The 8,746-nt window shown below is 44.5% G+C and overlaps 1 pseudogene; it reads right to left on the minus strand.

The window, feature by feature from the left end:
• Positions 1-1,081: 1,081 nt before the first annotated feature.
• LOC109567053 (snRNA-activating protein complex subunit 1 pseudogene) lies at positions 1,082-8,518 on the minus strand (annotated as a pseudogene).
• Positions 8,519-8,746: the final 228 nt, after the last annotated feature.

Genomic DNA, 8,746 nt, shown 5'->3' on the forward strand with positions numbered 1-8,746 from the left:
TTCCCTTCTCCAGGGGATCTTTCCAACCCAGGAATCGAACTGGGGTATTCTGTACTGCAGTTGGATTCTTTACCAACTGAGCTATCAGGGAAGCTGAGTATTTTTTTTTAATTTACAACTTAGTGCTATTATTTTATTATAATCAAGTCAGCAATACAAATAGCTTACTTTAATATAATAGGTAACCAGTACTTGGACATATTTTAATTCACCCACTGTTAAACACAAATATTTTCTATTTGAACTCTGCCCAATAAGCTTTCATTTCACATCTAAAGCAAATCTTATCAAGTGCTTCATACCCTATCTTCAAAATATAGTCATGATTACACACATATGTGTTAATGTACAATATTTGGTTTTCTCTTTCTTACTTCACTCTGTATGTGAGTCCCTAGGTCCATCCATGTCTCTGTGCTGTGCTTAGTCACTCATTCGTGTCCAACTCCTTGTGACCCCATGGACTGCAGCCCTCCAGACTTCTCTGTCCATGGGGATTCTCCAGGCAAGAATACTGGAGTGGTTTCCATGCCCTCTTCCAGGGGATCTTCCCAACCCAGGGACTGATCCCAGGTCTTCCGCATTGCAGGCAGATTCTTTACCATCTGAGCCACCAGAGAATCTCTGTCTCTGCAAATGGCAAAATCTCATTCCTTGTTATGGCTGAATAATATTCCATGTGTATATATGTGCCACATCTTTTTTATCCATTCCTCTGTTGATGGACACTTAGGTTGCTTCCATGTTCTGGCTACTGTATATAGTGCTACAATAAACATTGAGACGCATGTATGTTTTAGAATCATGGTTTCCTCCATGTATATGCCCAGGAGTAGGATTGCTGGGTCATGCAGAATCTAGAAAAATGGTAGTTGTTGCTGTTCAGTCTCTCAGTTGTGTCTAACTCTGCAACCCCATCGACTGCAGCACGCCATGCCTCCCTGTCCTTAACCATCTCCCAGAAATTGTTCAAATCCATGTCCATTGAGTCAGTGATGCCATCCAACCATCTCCTCTGTCATCCCCTTCTCCTCCTGCCTTCAATCTTTCCCAGCATCAAGGTTTCTAATGAGTTGGCTCTTCACATTGGGTGTCCAAAAATATTGGTAGAGATGAACCTATATAAATCTTTTCTGTCACAGAGCTCAATATTAAGTACTCTACACCAGGGTTTTGTTCTCTGTTTTCTTCTCCTCTTAGGTGCAGTGAACTTTGTTTCACTAAAACTTTTGTTCCCCTCATCCTCTTCTGTAACCACAGGCATACTCAAACTTAAAGATTTATCTTCCTTATGCGTGTCACCTCTGGCTCTGGAAGACACTTCCACTTCCTGCTGGTTTCAACGTTTCTTTGTTTCTTCTTTTCCTAGTTGCTTTGGTTTGTACTTGACTGGGTGCAGAATCAGAGTCAGAAAAGTCACCTTTGACCTGATGGTGCCTTTTTGATCTCAATGCCTGAACAACTGAAAACACCTTTGATTTTATTTTCGTTAACGATGCTGCCCTTTCACATCTCTCTGATTGTTGTGAATTTCTCTCACTCTTTTCTTCTCCATCTTTAACTTTCAGTTTTAAGGGTGGATTCTTTCTGTCTTTGTGCCACTGCTGATGTTCCAAAGCTATGTTCTTGATATTATTAAAAAATCATCCTTTATCAAGTTGAGGGATTTTTCCGGATTGGGCTTGTCAGCTGAAATTACATGTTTAATTCTCTGATAATGGTCATGAACATTCATCATTTCCTCTAATACATCATAAGTGATAAGTTTCATTATCAATCATTTGGGTCCTTAAATTCTTCAGTAATTCAGCTCGTTGAATTTTTTCTTCATTCTGTATGACGGGAATTTAAGCATTGCTGTAAAGTGAAATGCTCTGTCTAGTCATAGCTTCCTAAAAATACAAGCTGCCTCAAAATGTTGTACATTTATCAAATCTTGCTGAAATTTTAAAATTTCATCCCAATCCTTCAGACACAGTTGGGTGTTATATAATCCATATAGCAGATACAAAATACCAGTTCTGATCTGGATGGTGTATGGAGGTAAAAAATATCACCAAGCCAAAGCCAAAGCTTCTTTTGCAGACGTGCTCTTTTCTAAATTTCTCATTCTACCACAGAAGATGGTTCCAAACTTCACACTCTTCCAGAGCTCAGAGAAGTCCTCGAAGTGCACACTATCCATCTCCTGGAAACAGCTGAGCAGTGGCTCAAAGTCATCCTTCAAGCCTACAGGAGTCCCCACATCTGCAAAAGAAGCATGCCATGTGCAGTCCAGCTGCCGGCGGTAGCTGAGGAGGAAGCTAAGTATTTAGTAATACCTTTTGTATTAATCAGAAGGGAAGTATGGAAAATGAACTATTAAGTAATAATAAAAAGGAAGAGAGATTCTTCCCACTATCATTTTTTTGGAAGTAGTGAGTTTCCATCAAGACAAGGAGTGAATTATAATCAAAGTGAATTATAATCAAGGTCATTTCCTGTCTAGAGAGTCCTCATTGACTTGTCTCATCTCATTTATGACATTTGTTCTGTCCATCTCAGTTCTTCAGAGTCTGTTTTTTTTTTTTTTTTTGCCATGCCACACCCTTTTGGGATCTTAGTTCCCTGACCAGGGATCAAACCTGGGCCCTCAGCAGCGGAAGCACATGGTCCTAACCTCCAGGCCACCAAAGTAGTCTCCACAATCTGTCTTCAAAACAAGAAATCAGTGACTTCTAACAAGGAGGAGTAACCCACCACCCCTGCCACAAGTTAGGGGGTCTCCCATTTTGTCTCACTATTCAGTGTCATCACTTTCCTTCAGCCTAATGATATTGAAAAAAGGGGGGGAATATGGCAGATTGAATGGGTGTTTTATCTCCTCTCCTCCCCAAGTCCCATTCAAATGACCACAGAGTTATATTTTTAAAGGTCTAACTCCCCAAGGATAAAGATCAGCTGGAAACAGTAGTAGATGAGACTGAATCCACAAAATGTGGGAACGAAAAGTGGACAGGTGAGTGGCCAGAAGAGGACTGAGGCAGGGGGACTCCAGGAAGAACAACGTGAAGAAGGAAGTGGGGCTGGTGGATACAATTACGGCCTGGGAGATTCCCCCCAGTGGGGGAGAAAGCCACTGGCCTGCACAGCCCCCTCGTCACCCATCCGACCAGCTGCAGGAGAGCTGACCTCGGTTCCACTGACCTTACTGCACTCTGTCACCAGCTTCCCAGCAGTGTCTCCTCCTGGGTCTTGTCATCACTCAGACCTGCTCCACATCCGGAGACTTCCTGCTGGGGTGCCTCTCCCGAGGCCTGCTGGCAGCTTGCACCCATGGAACCTGCTCTTCCTCCTCATCTGGAGCTGCTGCTCCCAAACCTGTCTGGTCCTCCCATCCCATCATCACCCTCCCCTGGAGGCCATCGCCTGCCACTCCACTCGTTTGGAATAAGACACTGTGGTTAAAGACATGATGAGTTCATCATCACTTCAGTTCAGTCCAGTCCAGTCGCTCAGTCATGTCTGACTCTGCAACCTCATGAATCGCAGCACGCCAGGCCTCCCTGTCCATCACCAACTCCCGGAGTTCACTCAAACTCACATCCATCGAGTCGGTGATGCCATCCAGCCATCTCACCCTCTGTCATCCCCTTCTCCTCCTGCCCCCAATCCCTCCCAGCATCAGGGTCTTTTCCAATGAGTCAACTCTTCGTATCAGGTGGCCAAAGTATTGGAGTTTCAGCTTTAGCATTAGTCCTTCCAATGAACACCCAGGACTGATCTCCTTTAGGATGGACTGGTTGGATCTCCTCGCAGTCCAAGGACTCTTAAGAGTCTTCTACAATACCACAATTCAAAAGCATCAATTCTTTGGCGCTCAGCTTTCTTCACAGTCCGACTCTCACATCCATACATGACCACTGGAAAAACCATAGCCTTGACTAGACAAAACTTTGTTGGCAAAGTAATGTCTCTGCTTTTTAATATGCTATCTAGGTTGGTCATAATTTTCCTCCCAAGGAGTAAGCGTCTTTTAATTTCATGGCTACAGTCACCATCTGCAGTGATTTTGGAGCCCAGAAAAAAAAAGTCAGCCACTGTCTCCACTGTTTCCCCATCTATTTCCCATGAAGTGATGGGACCAGATGCCATGATCTTAGTTTTCTGAATGTTGAACTTTAAGCCAACTTTTTCACTCTCCTCTTTCACTTTCATCAAGAGGCTTTTTAGTTCCTCTTCACTTTCTGCCATAAGGGTGGTGTCATCTGCATATCTGAGGTTATTGAGATTTCTTAGCACACTACTAAATTATAATACTAATTCCAAACCTGATTTTGAATCAAGGTGTATTATTTCTGTTACTTAGAAGTCTCATCATTTTGTGCTGCACAATGAACACTATAAATGAGTAAAAATGACCAGTCTCAGTGAAAGGATTATTGATTGCTAACACAATTATCCATGGAGCAGGGTTCTCACTGCAGGACTCTGAGGGAGATGATGTGCCTGTCGCCTGATGAGGGAGTTTCAGGACTTGGCTGAAAGCACCTTCCCAGAATGACCCTCCAGAGAACTGTCCGAACAAACTAGAGTTTCTAGAACATGGCAGAAATTCAAGAAAGTGTGACAAGAGTGGATTCTGACTGTGAATAGCATCAAATGCCAGAAAAAAGGGCCTAATTAAAGAAAGCCCCAGTGGAAACAAGTCTTGGGGAAGCTGGCAAATTGGCCTGGACGTGGGATGCATTGCTATTTGGTCTAAGGTTGCGATGCCCCCAGCTTTTATTTTTTTAAGCAGTAGAAATCCTTCTTCAAATTGAAACAAAAGTAGAACTCTGACTAAAACTGAGGTCAGGGGTCTGGAACCCCACTACCCAGTCCCACTGACTTTGGCAGTGATGCCAAGCCTGTCTCTAGAACTAGAAATATGGGCCTCTCTCCTGACCCAACCCCTCTGGCTCCTGTCACCACATGCAGTGATATTTGCTAAAACACTTGTCCAGGAATACCTGAGCATGTGTGTGGGGTTGCAATAGCTAACAAATATGGGATCTGATTTTTTTTCCTAAGAAGCTTTCTCAAATTCTTATATTTCAAAGTGACTACATGTTGTTCCTTTTGTTTTTTCTCAACTCCAGCAACCAGACACCCAGTCTTAGGAGAATCCGGGTCACCCTCTTCAGCATCTCTCTTAGTTACTTATCTGTGAATCAAATAATAAGTAATTACATGTTATATATATGCATATTTAATAGGCAATTGAGAAACAAATTGGAATAGGCATAATTTCTGCCCTCAAGAAACTTGAAATCTAACACAGATTAAAACTGATAATGGTAGGGAATTCCCTGTCGATCCAGTGGTTTGGACTCTGAGTTCTCACTGCAAAGGGACTGGGTTCAACCCCTGGTTGGGGAATTAAGATCACACAGGCTGTGCCACCAAAAATCCAAAAAACAATTGAGAGATCAGAAATACGCACAGAAATTATGGAAGCCCAGAGAAAAGTGTGTTAGTCACTCAGTCACCGGTCACATCTGACTCTCTGCCATCCCATGGACTGTAGCCCACCAGGCTCCTCAGTCCATGGGATTCTCCAGGCACGAATACTGGAGTGAGCTGCCATTTCCTTCTCCAGGGGATCTTCATGACCCAGGGATCAAACCCGGGTCTCCTGCATTGCAGGCAGATTCTTTACTGTCTGAGCCAGAAAGTATGTGAACCAGATGACAATGAGAGAAGTTAAAGGATGCTTTCCAGAGAAATGACATTGGACCAAGTTTTGAACAAAAAAAAACAAGATTAAGATAAAAACAAATGATTTGCTAAAGTGATGGGCAAAGTCCAGATTGTGAAAAGCTTTGTGCTTTTCCTCTCACAAAGATAAAACCCCAGTCATGGGGAACAGTTGCTAAGGTGAGGGTGGGGTGCCAGCTGGGACAGCAGAGGAGTTACAGGGTAGGTGGGTGCAGGACTGCTCTGCATCCTGGGGTGGAGGTCACAATGACCTGCCCCTACGCCAACATTCATAGGCCCACGTGCGTGCTAAGTCACTTCAGTAGTGTCTAACTCCTTGTGACCCCATGGATTGTAGCCCGCCAGGCTCCTCTGTCCGTGGGGATTCATCAAGCAAGAACACTAAAGTGGGTTTCCATGCCCTCCTCCAGGGGATCTTGCTGACCCAGAGATCAAACCCACATCTCTTATATCTCCTGTATTGACAGGCTGGTTCTTTACCTCTGAACCATCTGGGAAGACAAGCAGAGCCACCAAAGATCATATATTTCTCTTGATCAAAAATAAATAACTGTCTCAAAAATCACGACTGCCTGTCTCAAGGTCACCCACTCAGTGCACTGGGGGAAGAAATAAGTCTCCATCAGTGGGGTTTTTTTCCCCTATAGTTATTTGTCAGTTTTCTAAAATATTTATCTGTAAAAAGTACAATATCTGCCAAGTGCAACAAAGTGGAATGCAATAAAATGAGGCATGCCTGTGTTTTTTAAATATTTTGAAATGTGCTAACATTATAATGTTAAATTTTAAAAGGCAAGAATAAAGAGCTATACAGGGTAAGTCCTGACACGCAGAGAAAACAGAGTGGAGGAAAGACAGCAGGATGCCTCCATGGGCCGAAGCAAGGGCAGCTCACCTCACAGGGCTGCACTTGATATGAGGAGAAGATGGCAAAGAAACAGAATCCAAGGAGAACTCACTACCATGTTGCAAGTGCACCTGCTGCTACTGTGTGCCCGGGGTGAGTCACTAACCTCTGCAAACCTCAGTGTTCTCAGATGTGTAACAGGAAATGACTCCTTTGTTGAAAGGATTAACTGAAAGGGCATGTGTACAGCCATCTATAATGTCTTACACAATCGTGGTTCTAAGTGATGCATTTAAATAATAAATGATACTAGTCCTTGACGTTTGTTGAATGCTTCTCCAGGTTCAGACACTGTGATCTGCTGCTGCTGCTGCTGCTAAGTCACTTCAGTCGTGTCTGACTCTTCGCGACCCCATGGACTCCAGCCTACCAGGCTTTTCCATCCATGGGATTTGCCAGGCAAGAGTACTGGAGTGGGGTGCCATTGCCTTCTCTGACTGTGATCTGAGTGTTATTTAATTTAATCTTCAAACCACCCGTGGGGTTAGGGATGATTCTTTCCATTTTACAGAAATTGAAGGGCAAAGCAGTTAAAGGAACTTGACCACAACAAAATTCATCAGAAAAGCGATGAGAGACCAAGGAGGATGCAGACCACATCACTCTGAGACCTCGACAGCCCCCAGAGACCCACTGAACCAGGACCGACGCCGGGCTAGAGGCTCAAATCTGCCCCAAGGTTGGTTCAGACCTGCTTCGGCTCAAGGGGTTCCCTGGTGGCTCAGATGTTAAAGAATCCGCCTACAGTGCAGGAGATCTGGGTTCAATCTCTGGGTCAGAGAGATCCCTTGGAGGAGGACAAGGAAACTCACTCTAGTATTCTTGCCTGAAGAATCCCATGGACAGAGGAACCTGGAGGGATACAGTCCATGGGGTTGCAAAGAGTCAGACATGACTGAGCAACTAAGCACAGCACACAAGCCCCAACGGGTGTGAGCTGGTGCCCCCCATCTCCGTGTGTGTGTGAGTGTATGTGTGAGTGTGTTGTGTGTGAGTGTGTTGTGTGTGTGTGTGTGTGTGTGTGTGAGTGAGACATATGGAACTCACCAGGGTGTTCAAGTGCCACCTGCCCCTGCTGTGTGCCCCGGGTGAGTCACTAACCTCTGCAAACCTCAGTGTTCTCATATGTAAAACAGGGAATGACTCTTTTGCCATAAGGATTAATTGAGAGGGCATACATACAGCAATCTATAATGTCTTACACAATTGTGGCTTCCTCAGGAGGATCCTGGTTATTCTTGACGCTTTGCATTCCCATATACATTTTAGAACCAGCCTTTCAACTTCCGTGAAAAACTGTGTTGGGCTTGCATTGTGTTCCTCTGGGGAGAAGTGAAACCTTTATCATATTGTGTTTTCTGCTCAAGATCGTGGGATATTCTTCTTAGATCTCTCTGAGAATTTTTGTTTTTGTTTTTTTTTGGGTCTGTGTGTGTGGTGAAAAAAAATCCACACAAAACAAAATTGACCATCTTCACCATTTTTAAGTATATAGTTCAGTGGTGTTAATATGCAGTTGGTGCTCATATCTATTGGTTCCCCATCATTGAATTCGACCAACTGAATCATAAATATCCCCCCAAAATTCCAGAAATTTCCAAAAAGCAAAACTTGAATTTTCTGTGCTCCAGCAACTGTCCACAAAACCTGTACATTGTATTAAGCTTGTAAGTAATGCAGAGATGACTCACAGTGTGCAGGGGTGTATACAGGGGTTGTGTGCAAACACTATACCGTTCACTTACTTTTTGCTGCCCTCCCTGGGTCTTTGCTGCTGCACGCAGCTTTCTCTAATCGTGGCGAGTGGGGCCGCTTTGCATCACCCACACTTCCCAGCTCCCGTAACTGTCCACACTCCACCTCTGACCACATCCCTCTCCTCCCTGCATGTCCACTGCTCCGCTGCATGCCCCTCCCTTCAGGGGCCCTGCTGCCCTTCCTCATCTCCCCGGCCCAGATCCCGAGAAGCCCCGTTTCTGCAGCTCTCTCAGCAGCACCAGCCCCACTCTGCCCCGTCCTGCTCCCTGCACCTCCAGCCTGAGCTCAGGCGGCCTTGGTCTGATTCATCCTCTCCCTTTTCTCATCCCACCACAGGTTGCC

Source organism: Bos indicus, chromosome 12 (assembly GCF_029378745.1).
Source record: "Bos indicus isolate NIAB-ARS_2022 breed Sahiwal x Tharparkar chromosome 12, NIAB-ARS_B.indTharparkar_mat_pri_1.0, whole genome shotgun sequence".
In the NCBI taxonomy this organism is placed as follows: domain Eukaryota; kingdom Metazoa; phylum Chordata; class Mammalia; order Artiodactyla; family Bovidae; genus Bos; species Bos indicus.